This window comes from Dendrobates tinctorius, unplaced genomic scaffold (assembly GCF_039654945.1).
Source record: "Dendrobates tinctorius isolate UK_male_01 unplaced genomic scaffold, ASM3965494v1 ptg000293l, whole genome shotgun sequence".
NCBI classification, from domain to species: Eukaryota; Metazoa; Chordata; class Amphibia; order Anura; family Dendrobatidae; genus Dendrobates; species Dendrobates tinctorius.
Window position 1 is genome coordinate 25,891,338 of NW_027361960.1, and position 18,919 is coordinate 25,910,256.

Sequence of the window (18,919 nt, forward strand, 5' to 3'; positions counted from 1 at the left end):
TTGTGAGTTAATTTTCCCCTTCACCATTGAGGTCTGATGAACTCCCTCTTCTGGTGAAGGAAGGTAGTGAGGCTGATTACAAAGCACCTGAGCAGAATGATGATAACTGGGTGACTGGGATTGCTGACTGGAGATAAGGCAGCCGACGCCCTTCTGCCTTGTGGGTGATTACTCTGAGGGATTCTTGGAGACCAGTCTGATTCCTGCTCCTCAAAAGCTAAGTTTTCTGCTCTACTTTTTGCATTTGTGTTTTGGTTTTGTTTTGCCTTGTTTTTCTGGATTTCTGCCTTTCCCTGCTGGGTGAGCTGAATTCCTTTTTGCTCTGTCTTCAGATAATACCTGAGTACTGATATAGTCTTTTTGAAGCCTAGCGTCTTCAGGGCTTTTTTCCCTATCAGTCTGTTGGCTCTTGTTTTTGAGAGGGTTTTGGCAGATTGCAGACAGCAGCTTTTCTATTCTGTCCTATTTAGTTAGCTTGGGCCTCATCATTTGCTCAGCCTATCTTTCTATCTGTGTGACTATTTTTTCATCTTAAAACAATAAATTCTACACACTGGCGCTCACCTAAGAAAACTACTGCAATAGCTGCTAGTGAAGACCAGGCGCTGTGCAAGTCCTGAAGGATGAGATAACAAACTTGAAAATAAAACACACTTCACTGCGCTTATGCTAAAGAAGTAACAATTGAATAAAGGCCAAAAAACACCACAACCAAGGTTACAATTGAAATATAACCTTTACCTGATGTTGCACACAGTTACTGATGAACAGCGGTGATACTAAAATTACGCAAATTACACAAACACTGTGTGAGTTAAATTCATTAGCCCCTAGAAACTCCAGATGAATAAAGGCCAAAAATCACACAAGGCAGAGATTACAATGGCACACACTAACTGACTGATGGTGGTGAGGAAGTAGTTAAACCACACTCATTGCACTTAAGCCCACATCAATAGGGAACGGCACTTTTGGACACTTACTTGCAGTGATAAGGTGCCGGGTTGCCGAGTTCAACTTTCAGGCAGTAAAGCAGCGTGTGACATGTGGGAGTGCGCTCTCAAAGCTACGCTGGTTGATGAGATCCAGCTGACAGGCGAGGACAGAGAGCAGGGAGCTTTGTGAAGGCAGAAACAGACGGCAGGCTCCGGCCGTAGCCCACCGCCGACACACTGCAGGGAACAGACAGCTGGGAGCGTGACGTCACGAGACCAGCTGCTAGGCTGGACGGAGAGTGTGAGGGGTCAGTCTGAACGACGCGTTTCAAGGGACACAGTCCCTCTTCATCTATTTTTTCATCTTGCTTCACCATCATTATATGTTGGGGGCTGCCTATTGCTTTGGGGTCTGCTCTGGGGCAGTTTAGATTTCCCTTTCTGTCTTTAGGCTGTGTAGTTCTCCGGCTGTGATTGAGGGGTCTAGGGCACCATAGGAACCCCCCACGGCTACTTCTAGTTGTTGTTGTTAGGTTCAGGGGTCTGCAATCCGATAGCTTCCAACTTCTCTGGTTTTCTGGACTTAGCTAGTATTTCTGTTTTTGCCTCCTACGGTGACTCATTCATAACACCCCACCATCAGAGACACTTGATTGCACTATGAGGGATCCTGTGCCAGTGCCCGCGCCCAAGAGTCGACCCACCCACCTGTCCAGGGCAACGGCAGTCGCACGGTTGCATGCGCTAGGTGGTGACCCTGGCCATGGGGGGAGGAGGCAGCCCAGTTAGGGAGGTTTACAAAATGGCATATGTTGATGTGGGACATTCACCTGCTGCTAAAGGCGAAATTGGTCAAGTCCCAGGAAGAGGCGGACCAAAAAAAGCCGTTTTTCTGTCAACCTATGTGTCATCAGGGTAAGGTGTGACAAAATCCTTGGAAACCCATGCATGGTTCATTTTAATGAAGGTTAGATCATCCACATTTTGGGTCGAGAGATGGGTCCTTTTTTCTGTCAGGATTGATCCAGCAGCACTGAGACTCTTTCCGATAGCACACTTGCAGCTGGGCAAGCGAGCTCCTGTAAGGCATATTGTGCTAATTCAGGCCAGGTGTCCAGTTTAGCTGCCGAATAGTAAAATGGGAATGACCTGTGAGGGAGAACATCGATATGGGAGGAAAAGTAGTTTGTAACCATAGTTGACAAGTACCGTCTCCTGTCACTTTCAATTGATGCAGTATTACCAGTCGTGTGAGCGGGACTTGAAAAATCAGTCCACAACATGGTCATGAAATCTCTGTCTCCAACGCCACTTCTGATGTGTGCACCACCAACACCTCTTCCAAGTTGCCCCCGACCCCTACGGCTCGTGTGACAACCATCACCACTGCTGTGTGCTGGGAATGCCTCAACCAACCGGTTTACCAGAGTTGCTTGTTTGTTAGCCAATATTAGGTCAAGGTTCTCCTGTGGCATGATGTTTTGGAATTTGCCTTTATAGCGTGGATCCAGGATGCTGGCCAACCAGTAGTCATCATCGTTCATCATTTTGGCAATGCGGGGGTCCCTTTTTAGGATCTGCAAGGCATAATCTGACATGTGGGCCAATATTCCCGGTGTCAATGATGCACTGCGAGTGCTGGGTGGAGGAGCACTTTCAGGCAAATCCACATCCCTGCAGTCACGCACAAACCCAGTATCAGACCTTGCCACGCCAACATTTTCTCTTTCCCCACGAGAAGCATCCTCCTCCCCTAAATAATCATCCCAATCATCATCCTCCTGCTCCTTTTCTTCCTACACCTCGTCCTCGACAGTTCCCTGAACAGACAATGGCTGACTGTCATCAAGGCTTCCCTCCTCCTCTTCCTCATCATCCTCGGCTGCAGACGCCTGTTCCTTGATGTGCGTCAAAGTTTGCATGAGCAGACGCATAAGTGGGATGCTCATGTTTATAATGGCGTCGTCTGCGCTTACCAGCCGTGTACATTCCTCAAAACATTGATGGACTTTACAGAGGTCTTTCAGCTTCGACCACTGCACACTTGTCAACTCCATGTCTGCCCTCAAAGTAACTGCCTGTGTATCCTCCCACAAATGCATTACGGCCTGCCTCTGTTCGCACAGCCGCTCAACCATATGCAGGGTGGAGTTCCACCTCGTTGCAACATCGATAATTAGGCGGGGCTTGGGAAGGTGGAGCAATCGCTGCAGCTTCTGCATACAACTGGAGTGTACCGGCGAGCGGCGGATGTGCGAGCACAGTCTTCGAACCTTATGGAGCAGGCCTGTTAACTCCGGATAATTAGTGAGGAAGCACTGCACCACCAGGTTCAAGGTGTGAACCAAGCAAGGTATGTGTCTGAGTTTTGAAAGGGCTATGGCTGCCACAAAATTCTGGCCGTTATCATTAAGTACCTTGCCTGCCTCAAGATGTAGACTGCCCAGCCATGACTCAGTTTGTCTCTGAAAGTAGTCGGCCAGTACCTCCGCCGTGTGTCTGTCGCCCAAACACATCATCTGTAACACAGCCTGCTGACGCTTTCCACTAGCTGATCGATAGTGGGACACATCATGTGCACCACTGTCAGCTGCAGATGCAGTTCTCGTGCGACTGCGCTCTGTGGACGAGCTTTCGCTTCTGGAGGAGGAGGAGGGTCAAATGCCTACAGCCAACTGTTTCCTATACCGTGGACTAGGCAGCACTGTGCCATCACAGCTGTCCCCTGTGGACCCTGCATCCACCACTTTAAACCAGTGCGCAGTGATGGACACGTAACGGCCCTGGCCATGCCTACTGGACCATGCATCAGTTGTGAGGTGCACCTTTCCACTCACTGATTGCTTGAGTGCATGGACAATGCGGTCTTTCACATGAAGGTGGAGGGCTGGGATGGCTTTGCGAGAAAAGAAGTGGCGACTGGGTAGGTCATAGCGTGGTACTGCGTAGGCCATGAGTTAGCGGAAAGCTGCGCTTTCAACCAAGCAATAGGGCATCATCTCTAACGAGATTAGTTTGGCAATGTGGGCATTCAAACCCAGTGTACGCGGATGAGAGGATGAGTACTTTCTTGTCCTACTCATAGTCTCTGGTAGGGTGAGCTGGACTTGAGAGCTGCATATGGTGGAACTAGCGGTGGACATGGCGGACTGAGAGAGGGTTGATGATGGTGATGGAGTTGGTGTTCTTTCTGATGGCCTAGATTCAGTCTTTCGTTGCAATAACAGTGTGATTCCCTGACTGATTTGCCCTTGCGACGACAAATCAACATTTGCTGCTGGTGGTGTGCTAACTGGTGGACTTACAGTGGGGGAAACAATGTTGCGTTGCTGACTACCTTCTTTGGGAGCAGTAGCACATGTGGTTCGCGAGTTTTGGTAGTCCGTCCACGCTTGCAAGTGCATGGTGGTTAACTGTCTTAGCATGCAACTGGTATTCAAATTTCTCAGATTTTTCCCTCGGCTAAAGGTCTTTGCGCACTTCTTACAGATAACCTTTGCCTGATCATTAGGATTTTGTTCAAAAAAGTGCCACACTCCACTCTTCCTACTATGGAAGACATTTTGAGGCCTTGCACGCTGTGCTATTTTGACCGTCTGGCCAAGCTGTCCTGCAACTCTTTTGGTTTTTGTAACCCATTTTTAGACAGCTCTGGGCCTGCCAGATAACAGCTGTTGCGATGTCGATGCCCGCTGCGGATGCTCCTCCTCCTCTTCTGAGCTATTGGCAGCGGCACCCTCTACCCCCAAGGGATGCCAATCTGGGTCAACAACTGGGTCATCCATCACCTCCTCTTCAATGTCATGTGCACCTTCCTCTGTGTCACCGTGTATGGTGGTATAGTATGCGGGAAGGGGCACCTGAGTTTCATCTGGGTCAGATTCTGGCTCAGTACACTGCGAGGACAATGTAGTGCTCTGAGTGAATGTACCAGCAGAATCATCTATCAGTGGCTGTGCATCAGTACACTCCATGTCAGATTCATCTCTGCCTGGGTAATTCACGATTTGACTTGATAACCCAGGCATGGTATGTGAAAACAGCTCCATGGAGTAATCTGTAGTGTGGCCTGCCGCATCCTTCAATTTTGGTTGGGGTGAAGGACACAAGGAAAGGTGTGGTTCATGAACATGAGCCTCCAATGATGACTCAGTGCTTTTATCTTTTAAAACTTCAGAAGAGGAGGCGATAGAGCTGGAGGCTGAGTCAGCAATGTAAGCCAAAACTTGTTCTTGAAGCTCCGGTTTTAAAAGCGGGTTTACCTACTCCCAGAAAAGGGAGCCTTCGAGGCCTTGTGGAGCCAGACGATGACGCAGGCTCAACACCTCCCTCATTAGGTGCTATTTTGCTTTTGCCATTACTAGCAGATCCACCACCAACACCAACACCATCATTACCAGCTGCCAACCCCCGCCCACTTCCACGGACTCTTCCACCACACTTCCTCATTTTTGGGGAAAATGTACCCAAAAAAACACCAACTATATGGTACTGTAAAACAAGGTACAAGGTGTATATAGTAGTGGGGAGAATTGGAATCTCTGTAGACTTCAGGACACAGTTGGATTCTGTCAGGCCCTGTTTATTTTACACCGCAATGTGACAGGCAGATTCTGGATGGTGTAATAAAGGTGGATAGAGGACTGTGGAGAATTGGAATCTCCGTAGACTTCAGGACACAGTTGGATTCTGTCAGGCCATGTTTATTTTACACCGCAATGTGACAGGCAGATTCTGGATGTTGTAAGAAAGGTGGATAGAGGACTGTGGAGAATTGGAATCTCTCTACACTTCAGGACACAGTTGGATTCTGTCAGGTCCTGTGTCTATAACACCGCAATGTGACTGGCAGAAATTGCCTAGTGTATGACAAACTACAAGGTGTATATAGAATTGGGCAGAATTGGAATCTCCCTAGAGTGTAGGTCTGTAAGAATGGACAAACTCCTCAACTTTTCCTTACAGAGTCACACACGTAGATAGCTTCAATTTGGCCGTGATAACAGCCGTTACACGGCACTGAGAGAGGAGCGTGCACGTACACCGCTGTACGGTGTATGTAAAATTGTCAATCTCCGTGTTTTTGTATACGGACTGACACACGCTGTCTCTCTCTAGTTTTAAATGTAATCAAACAGCAAATATACTAAACTGTTTGAAAAATGGACAAAACTATAAGGTGTAGGTCTGTAAGAACGGACAAACTCCTCGATTTTTCCTTACAGTCACACACGTAGATAGCTTCAATTTGGCCGTGATAACAGCCGTTACACGGTACTGAGAGAGGAGCGTGCACGTACACCGCTGTACAGTGTATGTAAAATTGTCAATCTCCTTAAAAAAGCAGTTTGAACACCAGTGTGCACACAGCAATGCAGCTAGCCTTAAAAGGCAGGCTAATCACCACCAGCGCTGCTGCACAAAAGCAAAAATCTTCACCTTTCACTGCACAGTAACTACAGTGAAAAGCGCTAGCAGCAGAAGCAGTTTTTTTTTCTTTTTGCCTTCCTAACGCCCTCCCTACAGAATCAGCAGCTGCAGCAGCTGCAGCAGCTCTCCCTATTCTGAGATCAGCATGAGTAACATGGTGGTCGGCGTCCCCGCTCTTTTATACCCCTGTGATGCCACACAAAGCAAGCCAATCACTTGCATGCCCTTCTCCAAGATGGTGGTGACCGCTGCCTATGTCATCATGTTGCCCACAGTGTCCGTTCTTCCTGATTGGCTGAAAAAGGGCGCTAAAGCATCTTTTGAAACGCGACTTTGGTGCTAAAGTCGCCGACCTTGTGGCCGACCTCATGCTAAGGTCGGGTTCGTTTCCTGAAACCCGACTTTGGCGAAAGTCGGTGACTTTTGAATTTTTTCGACCCGTTTCGCTCAATTCTAGTTATAAGTACAAATCAAGTTTAAATGTTGCTGAAAGTAACAATTCCTGTAATAAAATCAGAAAAGGACAATTAAGAATAAAAGTAAAAGTATACAAGTTAGATATGTATATTCAGTTCTGCCAAAAATTAAGAGACCACTGCACAGTTTTATAAAAATCAGCTTCTCTACATGTCTGACAGCCATTCTATTCTAGTGTCAGTTGAATTCCAACCAGAGTACACCTCATTCTACTTAATGTGCTTCTAATCACGTGATCACCTGAACCAAACCTTATTTAACGAAGGAAAGTATAAAAAACTCTGCTGTGGTGTTCATAATCCTCTTGAAATAGGACAAGCTGAATGGCAAAACAAGTGCTAGTAATATCCAAAAAGTAATAGGAATAAAAACAATAACTTTTAACCATAACAAAGGAATTGAAAAGGAAAATCTTGAGTGAGGAAAACAAGGGCTCAATTCTGGCTTTATTAGCAGAGGGACACAGTGAGCATCATGTTGCCTCCATCCTTAAAATTTCTAAGACGGCTGTCCATTACAACAAGGTCAAGCAGCAGACATTGGGGACAGCAAAGCTACAGACAGGCAGAGGTAAAAAATGACTCTCCACTGACCGGGATGACCGTCATCTTATTTGAATGTTACTCAGAAACCACAGGATGACATCAAGTGACCTACAAAAGGAAAGTTGGTAACAGGCTCCTAGATGTAGGGTTCAAGTCATGTAAAGCTAGAAAAAAGCCTTTCATCAATGAGAAGCAAAGGAGAGCCAGGCTGAAGTTTGCCAAAGACCATAAGGATTGGACCATAGTGGACTGGATTAAGCAAAGCTTCTCTGATGAGTCTAATTTTCAGCTTTGCCCAACACCTGGTCGTCTAATGGTTGGAAGGAGACATGGAGAGGCGTACAATCCACAGTGTCTTGCACCCACTGTGAAATTTGGTAGAGGATCGGTGATGATCTGGGGGTGCTTCAGCAAGGCTGGAATCAGGCAGGTTAATCTTTGCGAATGAAATATGAATCAAGCCACATACAAGGTTATCCTGGAAAAACAGTTGATTCCTTCTGCTCAGGCAATGTTCCCCAATGCTGTTTTTCCAGCAGGACAATGCACCATGCACACAGCTAGGTCAATCAATGTGTGGATGAAGGACCACCACATCAAATCCCTGTCATGGCCAGCACAATCTCCAGACTTGAACCCCATTGAAGACCTCTGGAATGTAATCAAGAGGAAGAGCAACAGTCACAAGCCATCAAACAAAGAAGAACTGCTTAAATTTTTGTATCAGGAGTGGCATAAGGTCACCCAAAAGCACTGTGAAAGACTGGTGGAAAGCATGCCAAGACTCATGAAAGCTGTGATTAAAAATCATGGTTATTCCACAAAATATTGATTTCTGAACTCTTCCCGAGTTAAAACATTAGTATTGTTGTTTCTAAATGATTGTGAACTTGTTTTCTTAGCATTATTTGAGATCTGCAAGCACTGCATTTTTTTGTTATTCTGACAATTTCTCATTTGCTGAAAATAAATACAAAATATATTGCTTGGAAATTCGAAGACATGTTGTCAGGAGTTTAAAGAATAAAAGTGCAATTTACATTTTACTCAAAAATATACTTATAAAGAGAAAAATCAGACAAACTGAAAATCTTGCAGTGGTCTCTTAATTTTTTCCAGAGCCAGTGCCATGCCGTCAATAGTAGCAGACCACGCAGCTTCTATGGGGCCCGGACAGGTGAGGGGGCCCGGATGGGTGAGGGGGCCCGTGATGGCCGCTGAGGTTTGGCAGCTGTGCTGTGCTGACACAGTACTATCTCCTTTAATTAAATGTAAGCGCTGGCTGCCGGCCGCTTGAAGCTCCCCTTTCCTTGTTTCCTGGTCAGCAGTTGGCTGAAGTCTGTGGCTGGATTTGCATAAGAACGCCACGCCTCCTGGCAGCCAGAGAGCAGCACATGTGCATTGCAGGAAGCAGAAAACATTCATGAGCCTCTCTCACTCAGGGAGAGGGACACACACACAAGATTGTGAGCCCGGCTGGGGGTGGATTTTTTTTGTTAAATGTGTCCCCTCACTGTGCTGGCAGCCTGGCACTTTACATTTACAATGGCTCTGGCTGCACTTTGCACCTTAGGGAGGGGGGCCCGGCTGCACGCACTGTGGAGGATGGAGGGGGCCCTGCATGCACTGCAGGTGTGTGTGTGTGCCTGGAGTTAAGAGCATCTGTTGATTTTTTCTTTTTTTTAGTTTTTGGGGGTGGGCCCATTCAGACTTTTGCTAAGGGGCCCCATGATTTCTATGTACGCCCCTGGCCAGAGCACATACAGTATATATATAATATTAAAAGTAGCTTGATCAGATGTTGCTGATAATAATCAAACATATATAAGAGTATATAAAGTATTGCTTAATGCGTATGAGTACTTGTCAGGGTCTGTGATCCTAGAACTAGTGGGGGGAAAGTTCGGTTTAAAATGTAAAATATGCAAAGTGGAATTTGGATTTTTAGTAATAATATAGAATAGTGTTTATTGTTGCTTTCTTGTAATCAAGTTAAGTGACTTAGAGGAATGAAGAAAAAATTAAAAAAGAAATCCATCATGTGGAAAAGAAGCCATGTGGAAATGAAGGAGTTATTCCCAGTTGACTTAAAAAATCAAGGCCTTCTTCCGGAGACAAAATGATGAATGATTTGGAGGCATATTTCACTTGTAAAGAAGATACTTGAGTCCAGCGGTTTAGAATTCCAGCACATATAAATTCACGTGTTCTTGTTTGCATAGTAGTTTTGGACAAGTCTTTAAATAAAGCTATGTTGTTATACGGAGAAGGTAATTTTTTAGAGTCTCTGGTCAATGCATATAGATCATTTCTTATCCATACAGAGTAGAAAGATACAATAACATCCCTTGCAATACCTGTTGGAAGAGAACTTGGTTTAGAGATCCTGTAAACATTAGCTATCAGATTGTCTTCCTTTATTCTCGGTAGTAATTGAGAATCCATTTTGGAGATTTATTTTTCAGTTGGTAGGGTTGTACCGATTCTGGGATTCCTCTAATTTTTAAATTGTTTCTTCTTTTAATATCTTCAAAATTAGCCAGGCAACTTTTAAAGGGCAGGATATCCTTTTGTAATTGTTTCAAAGAGTCCGTGAAGGTGGTTTCATCTTGGAAAGTATTGGATGCTAGAATTTTGGGGTTCTTTTGAATATTTTCTTCTAATTTAGAAAGGATTATAGGTTTAATCAGAGCAGTGAATCAGTACCTTTGCATAAAAGGAGAATGGTTTCCTTCATGAGCTTTTTAACGAAATTCTCTGAAGCTTTTACATTGCTTGCTGAAGAATAATCAGATGACTGCGGATTAGTCTCAGAACATTCTCCTTCTTTCTCCAGGTTCCATGTGTTATTCTTGGGAACACCTAGTGTTGTCAAAAGAATGTTGCAGATGTTCACCATAAATTTTTCGGAAGGAGAGTTGTCGGAGGCAACGATGTTATCAGCCATATAAATGCAGTCCCTTTTTATTGTATTCTATGTGAAGATACGATCTTGCATTTCAAGTGTGTTATTTCCATTGTAGGATTTTTCTCCTTGATAATCACTTGAATATTCAGATAAACTATTCTGTGTATTTTCCATATCCAAATCTGCGTCGAGGTCCCTTCAAAATCAGGGCCGTTTTTAGGGGGGAGAGGGGGTGCGATCGCCCGGGAAACCACCCAAGCCAGGGGGCGCCTGCAGGGCCGCACCTATCATGAGCCAAGTTGAGCTATTTGCCTCAGGCGGCAGTGCTTCCTGAAGACAGGGGGCGGCAGAGCGGCCCCCCTGTCAGATAACGTGGTGCCGACTCTCCCTGTAACCCCTGCTGTGTCACATGTCTGACTCCGGCAAGGAAGTTTTTCTGTGGGCGGAGTTTGTGCTCTGTCCCGTTGTCTCTATGGAGTCTGCTCTGTGCCAGTATTGTCTACTGAATCTGCTCTGCGTTCCCGCCTTTCATCTTCCCCTCATCAGGATCTGGGTGAGTCCTGACATGGAGCATCTGTTACTGTATGCACAGTCCCGGTCCCAGTGATGTGTATATACCCCAGTGTCTGTATATACCCCAGTGGCTGCCCCAGTGTCTGTATATACCTCAGTGTCTGCTCCAGTGTCTGTATATACCCCAGTGCCTGTATATACCCCAGTGTCTGCCCCAGTGATGTGTATATACCCCAGTGTCAGCCCCAGTGATGTATATACCCCAGTGTCTGCCCCAGTGATGTGTATATACCACAGTGTCTGTATATACCCCAGTGTCTGCCCCATTGATGTGTATATACCCCAGTGATGTATATACCCCAGTGTCTGCCCCAGTGATGTGTATATACCTCAGTGTCTGCCCCAGTGTCTGTATATACCTCAGTTTCTGCCCCAGTGTCTGTATATACCCCAGTGTCTGTATATACCCCAGTGTCTGCCTCAGTGATGTGTATATACCGTGGTTTCTGCCCCAGTGATGTGTATATACCCCACTGTCTGCCTCAGTGATCTGTATATACCCCAGTGTCTGCCTCAATGATGTAAACACCCCAATTTCTGCCTCAGTGATGTGTACATACCCCGGTGTCTGCCCCAGTGATGTGTATATACCCCGGTGTCTGCCCCAGTGATGTGTATATACCCCAGTGTCTGCCCCAGTGATCTGTATATACCTCAGTATATACAATCTTTGGATTTCTCCTCCGCCTACCATCCTCAGACCAACGGGCAAGTGGAACGAGTCAATCAAGTTCTGACATCCTTCCTACGTCATTTTTCCAACGCTCACCAGGACAACTGGGTCTCACTTCTTCCCTGGGCAGAATTTGTCCACAATAATCATCCTAATGAGTCGTCCTCCAAGTCACCGTTTTTTGTGGTTACAGGTCAGAACCCTGGCGTCCCGCTGCCCATCTCCACGTCTTCAGAGGTGCCTGCGGCAGATGCTCTCGCCGCTGACTTTTCTCAAGTCTGGAAAGAGACCAGGGAGGCCCTAGTGAACTCCAGCGCCCGCATGAAAAAGCATGCCAACAAAAGACGGAGGGACCTTCCACCATATCATCCAGGTGACAAAGTCTGGCTTTCGACCAAGCACATCCGTCTGAAAGTCCCCTCGTACAAATTAAGCCCTCGGTACATCGGGCCATTCGAAATACTCGGACGCATTAATGACGCTGCTTACAAATTGAAGTTGCCGGCTTCACTCCGGGTTCCTAACGCCTTCCATGTCTCGCTCCTTAAACCTGTCATTCTCAATCGGTTCCATCCTGCACTAGTCTCTTCCCCTCAGCCAATTTGGGAGGGTAACACCTTTGAAATTAAGGACATTTTGGCCATGAAAAGAGTCAGGGGAAGAACCTTCTTCCTTATCGATTGGAAGGGATTTGGCCCCGAGGAGAGTTCCTGGGAACCGCGGGAGAATGTAAATGCCCCACAAATTCTGAAAAAGTTTTTTGCCAATCTCAGAAGGGGGAGATGTAAGGAGGGGGGTACTGTAACGGCGCCGGTTGTAACCGCCGCCGCCCCCCTAGCTCCGGGCCCCCCCGCGGCTAGTTCTTACCGGGTCCGTCGCGCGCCGCCGCTTCCTCCCTCCTCCGGTCCGTGCACGCCTCCTTCCTCCTCCTGTTCACGCGCGCCCCACCTTTCTGGTCTCCCAACAGCGGCTACCCCGCACATGCGCATTAGGGCGCGGGTGCTCGGCCGTCGGGTGGTTTAACCCTGCGGTGGGCGGCGGCCGATTAGTGGCCAGCCTATCGCCTACCGGCAGGGGATATATCAGGCGTCTCCCACAAGGGGAGGATGCCTGATTATTGTGTGTCCCTACCTGCTCTAATTTGGCCGCCTATAGGTTCCTATAGGTCTCTTTGCGTCTCGTACGTTCCCTAGTCTTAGTCTTGCTGTCTCTACCTCTGGTGTCTGCCCTGTCTTCCTGCCCGTCCTCTGTCCTGCCTACTCCTAGTGTCACTACCTTCGTCTCCTCGGTTCCCTGTCTCTGTTCCGTCCTCCAGTGTCCGTTCTGTTCCCTGCCCAGCATCCAGCCCTCTGTCTACCGGTCCTCCGTTTGTTCTCTATCCTCCTGCACGGAGTTCTGGGCCTTGGTAAGTCTCTTCAGCCGGTTGCCTTCTCCAGTCCCTCGAGCCACCCCTCTCGGTTCCAGCAGTCATGGTTCTGCCCCCTGCGGTTCTGCCCCTCACGATCCCTGTGCGCTCGACCCAGGGGCTCCGGATCCGCGACCCAGAGGGTCCACTCTCGGGCGTTATCTCTCCCTGAACGTCACAGTATAATCAGGCCATGGACCCCGCTGGAGCCGCGGCTGCTACGCAAAAAGAATTACTTTTTTTATGGGAAAACCAGACCCGGATAATTTCCTTCATGAAGTCCATGGACACCCGACTTTCCGCCCTTCAAACCGCAGACCCCGGGCACGCTCCCATGTTAGCAGGTCTCCAGCAGGAGCTAGCGCAGCAGCGCGACGCCCAGTCCAACATCTTAAACTACATGGCGTCCGTCGATGACCGCCTACTGTCCCTACAGTCCGCGGCGGCTGTCCCGATCCAACTCCGGGACTCAGTATCTCACCCTCCACCACGCCTGGGAAAGCCCCCCAGGTACAGCGGGGATCCCAAGCTATGTCGGGGCTTCTTGAACCAGTCCAGACTGCACTTTGAGCTGTTACCACAGCAATACCCCTCTGACCGCGCCAAGGTGGCATTTATCGTGTCCCACCTGGAGGGAGAGGCTTTAGCCTGGGTGAATCCTTTGTGGGAGAGGGACGATCCCGTGGTCTCTAGTATTCAAAATTTCCTTGATACGTTCCGCAAGGTGTTTGGCGAGCCTGGACGGTTGGCTTCTACTACTGAGGCTTTGTTCAACCTCCGTCAGGGTTCGCTCACCGTGGGACAATATGCCATCCGCTTCCGGACGTTGTCGTCTTAACTTGGGTGGAATAATGAGGCTCTAGTGGGAGCCTTCTGGAGGGGTCTTTCTAGCAAAATAAAGGACGAGCTTGCCGGTCGGGATACCCCTACCACTCTAGAGGACCTCATATCCCTGGCCACCCGTATAGATCTCCGGTTCCTAGAGCGTTCACGTGAAGCAGCCAGGGAGAGGAATCCCTTTAGGCTCTATCAAGCCCCTATTCCACGTTCCTCTGCACCCTCTACCAATGCTGCCCCTGAGCCCATGCAGATTGACCGTGTAAGATTGTCTGAGCAACGGCGCAGGGAGAGGATGACGGAGGGCCTATGTCTGTATTGTGGCGGAGCCAATCATTTTCTGCGGACCTGTCCTGTGAGGCCGGGAAACGCCTCCACCTAGGCCAGGTAAGAGAGGCCTCCCTAGGTGACCCTAATTCCTCTCTGCCCCTTACCGTTTCTGCTTTGATTATGATAGGTCGGGAGTGTAGATCTGTGGAGGCGTATGTGGACTCGGGTGCGGCTGGCAATTTTATTCGGCTAGAGGAGGTGGACAAGTTCCAGATCCCAGTGGTTACTTTGGAAAGCCCGCGTGCGATTTCCTCTGTGGATGGCAGACCACTTCCGGAACTTATCACCATGGTTACTGCCGAAGTGGAATTACAAATAGGAGCTCTTCATCAGGAGCAAATAGCTTTCTATGTCCTACCCAATTTGTCCCACGCCATTCCGGTGCTGGACTGGCGCTCTGGAGAGATTCTGCGCTGGGGTCATTCTTGCCAAGAAAGCTGTCTGTTGTTGGTGCTCCGTCCTCAACCGCCTCAGGAGCCAGTCGACCTTTCAGGACTCCCGGCTCCCTATCACGTGTACGCTGACGTCTTTAGTAAGAAGGAAGCAGATTCCTTGCCGCCACACCGCTTCTTTGACTGTCCCATTGAGTTGATTCCAGGAGCTACCCCCCCCAGGGGGAGAACGTATCCCCTGTCTCCAGCAGAAACCTCGGCCATGACAGAGTACATTCAAGAAAACTTGGCCAAGGGTTTCATTCGAAAATCTTCTTCTCCTGCTGGCGCGGGTTTTTTCTTTGTCTGGAAGAAAGACGGATCCCTCAGGCCATGCATTGACTATCGAGGGCTGAACAATATCACTGTTAAAAATCGGTATCCTCTCCCACTGATCCCAGAGCTCTTCAACCGGCTGAGGGGGGCCCGGCTCTTTACCAAACTGGATCTGCGAGGAGCCTATAATTTGATCCAAATCCGGCCTGGGGACGAGTGGAAGACGGCTTTCAATACTCGTGATGGCCATTATGAATATTTGGTCATGCCGTTTGGACTCTGTAATGCCCCGGCAGTGTTCCAGGAATTCGTCAACGAGGTTTTTCGAGATTTACTGTACTCCTGTGTTGTGGTGTACTTAGATGACATTCTCATCTTCTCACCCGATCTATCCTCGCATCAAAGAAATGTTCGCCTGGTCTTGCAACGTCTTCGGGAGAATCAGCTCTATGCGAAATTGGAGAAATGCCTGTTTGAGCGAACCTCGTTGCCCTTCTTGGGCTACATTATCACTGTCTCCGGCCTGGAGATGGATCCCGAGAAGCTCTCTGCTGTACTCAAATGGCCCCGTCCTCTCGGGGTGAAAGCCATTCAGTGCTTCTTGGGATTCGCAAATTATTACAGACGGTTTATTCCCCACTTTTCCTCCGTGACCAAGCCCATCACGGCCCTGACCCGAAAAGGAACTAAACCAAACTCCTGGTCTCCTGAAGCAGAAGACGCCTGCCTTGCTTTGAAAAGCTCCTTTGCGTCTGCACCAATATTACATCGCCCTGTAACCAGCAGGCCCTTCATCCTAGAGGTGGATGCCTCCTCCACCGGGGCCGGGGCGGTACTTTCCCAGCGGGCATCATCTGGACACCTGGTTCCCTGTGGGTATTTTTCCAAATCCTTCTCCTCTGCTGAGTGTAACTACTCAATCGGAGATCGGGAGCTGCTCGCTATAAAGATGGCTCTGGAGGAATGGCGATATCTGCTCGAGGGGGCGGTCCACCCCTTTACTATTTTCACTGACCACAAAAACCTAGCCTATCTTCAGTCCGCTCAGAGACTCAACGCCAGGCAAGCCAGGTGGTCTCTGTACCTTTCCCGCTTCGACCTCCAGCTCCATTTTCATCCCGGGAATAAGAACACCAAGGCTGATGCTCTCTCCAGATGTCAGCAGTCACCGGAGTTAGAGGAAGATCCATCATATGTCATTGAACCCACGAAGATCATCACTGTGGCTCCTGTGAGCCTCTCCACCCTTCCGCCCGGCAGAACCTTCGTTCCACAGAGCAAGAGACTGGAGGTGCTACGTTGGGGGCATTCGTCCAAGATTGCAGGACACGTCGGGATCAAAAAGACCCGCTTGCTTCTCTCCCGCTACTATTGGTGGCCCACTCTTCACCAGGACGTGAAAGATTTTGTAGCATCCTGTACCACTTGTGCGCAGAACAAGGTGCCTAGGAATCTGCCCGCTGGTCTTCTTCACCCGCCACCTGTTCCAGAGGCGCCTTGGCGGCAAATTGCCATGGATTTCGTGACAGACCTGCCTTCCTCTGCGGGGTGTACTACTATCCTTGTGGTGATAGACCGCTTCTCCAAGATGGCCCATTTCATCCCGTTACCCGGCTTGCCTTCGGCTCCTAAGTTGGCCGAGGTCTTCATCCATCAAATCTTTAAGCTGCATGGCCTCCTCCAACGGATCGTGTCCGATCGAGGTGTGCAGTTTACCTCTCGATTCTGGAGAGCCCTCTGTCGGCTCATGGGTACATCTTTGGATTTCTCCTCCGCCTACCATCCTCAGACCAACGGGCAAGTGGAACGAGTCAATCAAGTTCTGACATCCTTCCTGCGTCATTTTTCCAACGCTCACCAGGACAACTGGGTCTCACTTCTTCCCTGGGCAGAATTTGCCCACAATAATCATCCTAATGAGTCGTCCTCCAAGTCACCGTTTTTTGTGGTTACAGGTCAGAACCCTGGCGTCCCGCTGCCCATCTCCACGTCTTCAGAGGTGCCTGCGGCAGATGCTCTCGCCGCTGACTTTTCTCAAGTCTGGAAAGAGACCAGGGAGGCCCTAGTGAACTCCAGCGCCCGTATGAAAAAGCATGCCAACAAAAGACGGAGGGACCTTCCACCATATCATCCTGGTGACAAAGTCTGGCTTCGACCAAGCACATCCGTCTGAAAGTCCCCTCGTACAAATTAAGCCCTCGGTACATCGGGCCATTCGAAATACTCGGACGCATTAATGACGCTGCTTACAAATTGAAGTTGCCGGCTTCATTCCGGGTTCCTAACGCCTTCCATGTCTCGCTCCTTAAACCTGTCATTCTCAATCGGTTCCATCCTGCACTAGTCTCTTCCCCTCAGCCAATTTGGGAGGGTAACACCTTTGAAATTAAGGACATTTTGGCCATGAAAAGAGTCAGGGGAAGAACCTTCTTCCTTATCGATTGGAAGGGATTTGGCCCCGAGGAGAGTTCCTGGGAACCCCGGGAGAATGTAAATGCCCCACAAATTCTGAAAAAGTTTTTTGCCAATCTCAGAAGGGGGAGATGTAAGGAGGGGGGTACTGTAACGGCGCCGGTCGTAACCGCCGCCGCCCCCCTAGCTCCGGGCCCCCCCGCGGCTAGTTCTTACCGGGTCCGTCGCGCGCCGCCGCTTCCTCCCTCCTCCGGTCCGTGCACGCCTCCTTCCTCCTCCTGTTCACGCGCTCCCCGCCTTCCTGGTCTCCCAACAGCGGCTACTCCGCACATGCGCATTAGGGCGCGGGCGCGCGGCCGTCGGGTGGTTTAACCCTGCGGTGGGCGGCGGCCGATTAGTGGCCAGCCTATCGCCTACCGGCAGGGGATATATCAGGCGTCTCCCACAAGGGGAGGACGCCTGATTATTGTGTGTCCCTACCTGCTCTAATTTGGCCGCCTATAGGTTCCTATAGGTCTCTTTGCGTCTCGTACGTTCCCTAGTCTTAGTCTTGCTGTCTCTACCTCTGGTGTCTGCCCTGTCTTCCTGCCCGTCCTCTGTCCTGCCTACTCCTAGTGTCACTACCTTCGTCTCCTCGGTTCCTTGTCTCTGTTCCGTCCTCCAGTGTCCATTCTGTTCCCTGCCCAGCATCCAGCCCTCTGTCTACCGGTCCTCCGTTTGTTCTCTATCCTCCTGCACGGAGTTCTGGGCCTTGGTAAGTCTCTTCAGCCGGTTGCCTTCTCCAGTCCCTCGAGCCGCCCCTCTCGGTTCCAGCAGTTGCGGTTCTGCCCCCTGCGGTCCTGCCCCTAACAATCCCTGTACAGGGGTCGGTCATCACCTGGTGCGCTCGACCCAGGGGCTCCGGATCCGTGACCCAGAGGGTCCACTCTCGGGCGTTATCTCTCCCTGAACGTCACAATTATATTAAGGTGAGAACAATGACAGCAAGTGGAGGCTTTTGGGACTATTACTCCTATCAACCTACACCTGCTGCCACTAATAACAGTGACATGAGGACACGTTTATCTAAGTTTATCTAAAGTATTCAGCATGTTAACGTTTCTGGGGGGGGGCGCTTTTTTGATGTTCGCCCTGTTGGCAAAATTCCCTAGAAACTGCCCTGTTCAAAATCATCACAACATTCCGACACTACCGAACTCTCTAAATGTCAGTCAAAAGAGGAGACAATGCTGGAGTTTTCACCTTTGTGGAAACATTTGTAGTATGATAGTCAATATATACTGCTCAAAAAAATAAAGGGAACACGATTCCATTTGCAGCAGGCTGTTTGTGTTCCCTTTATTTCTTTGAGCAGTATGTTTAGATTTATCATCACAGAACGGATCCACCAGGCTTAAGTGATCTGAACTATTTTTTTCCTCGCAAGAAGAAGCTGCGTATGAATTGGGAGAGGAATTAATATCTGCGCAAGAGTCATTTTTAGATTCAGAAATAAATTCAGGATCTCCCAGATGATTACTGTTTTAGTTATAAGTTAGTCCTCCAACTTTATTAGAAATTGGAAAATCTTTTATAAATATCTCCTTCATTCCTTTAAGAATTTCGGATCTGATACGTTCACCAATATGTATAAAGGAAAACTCTTGATTTTTAAAATTTGTTGGTATAGCAGTTCTGTTGCTTTGCA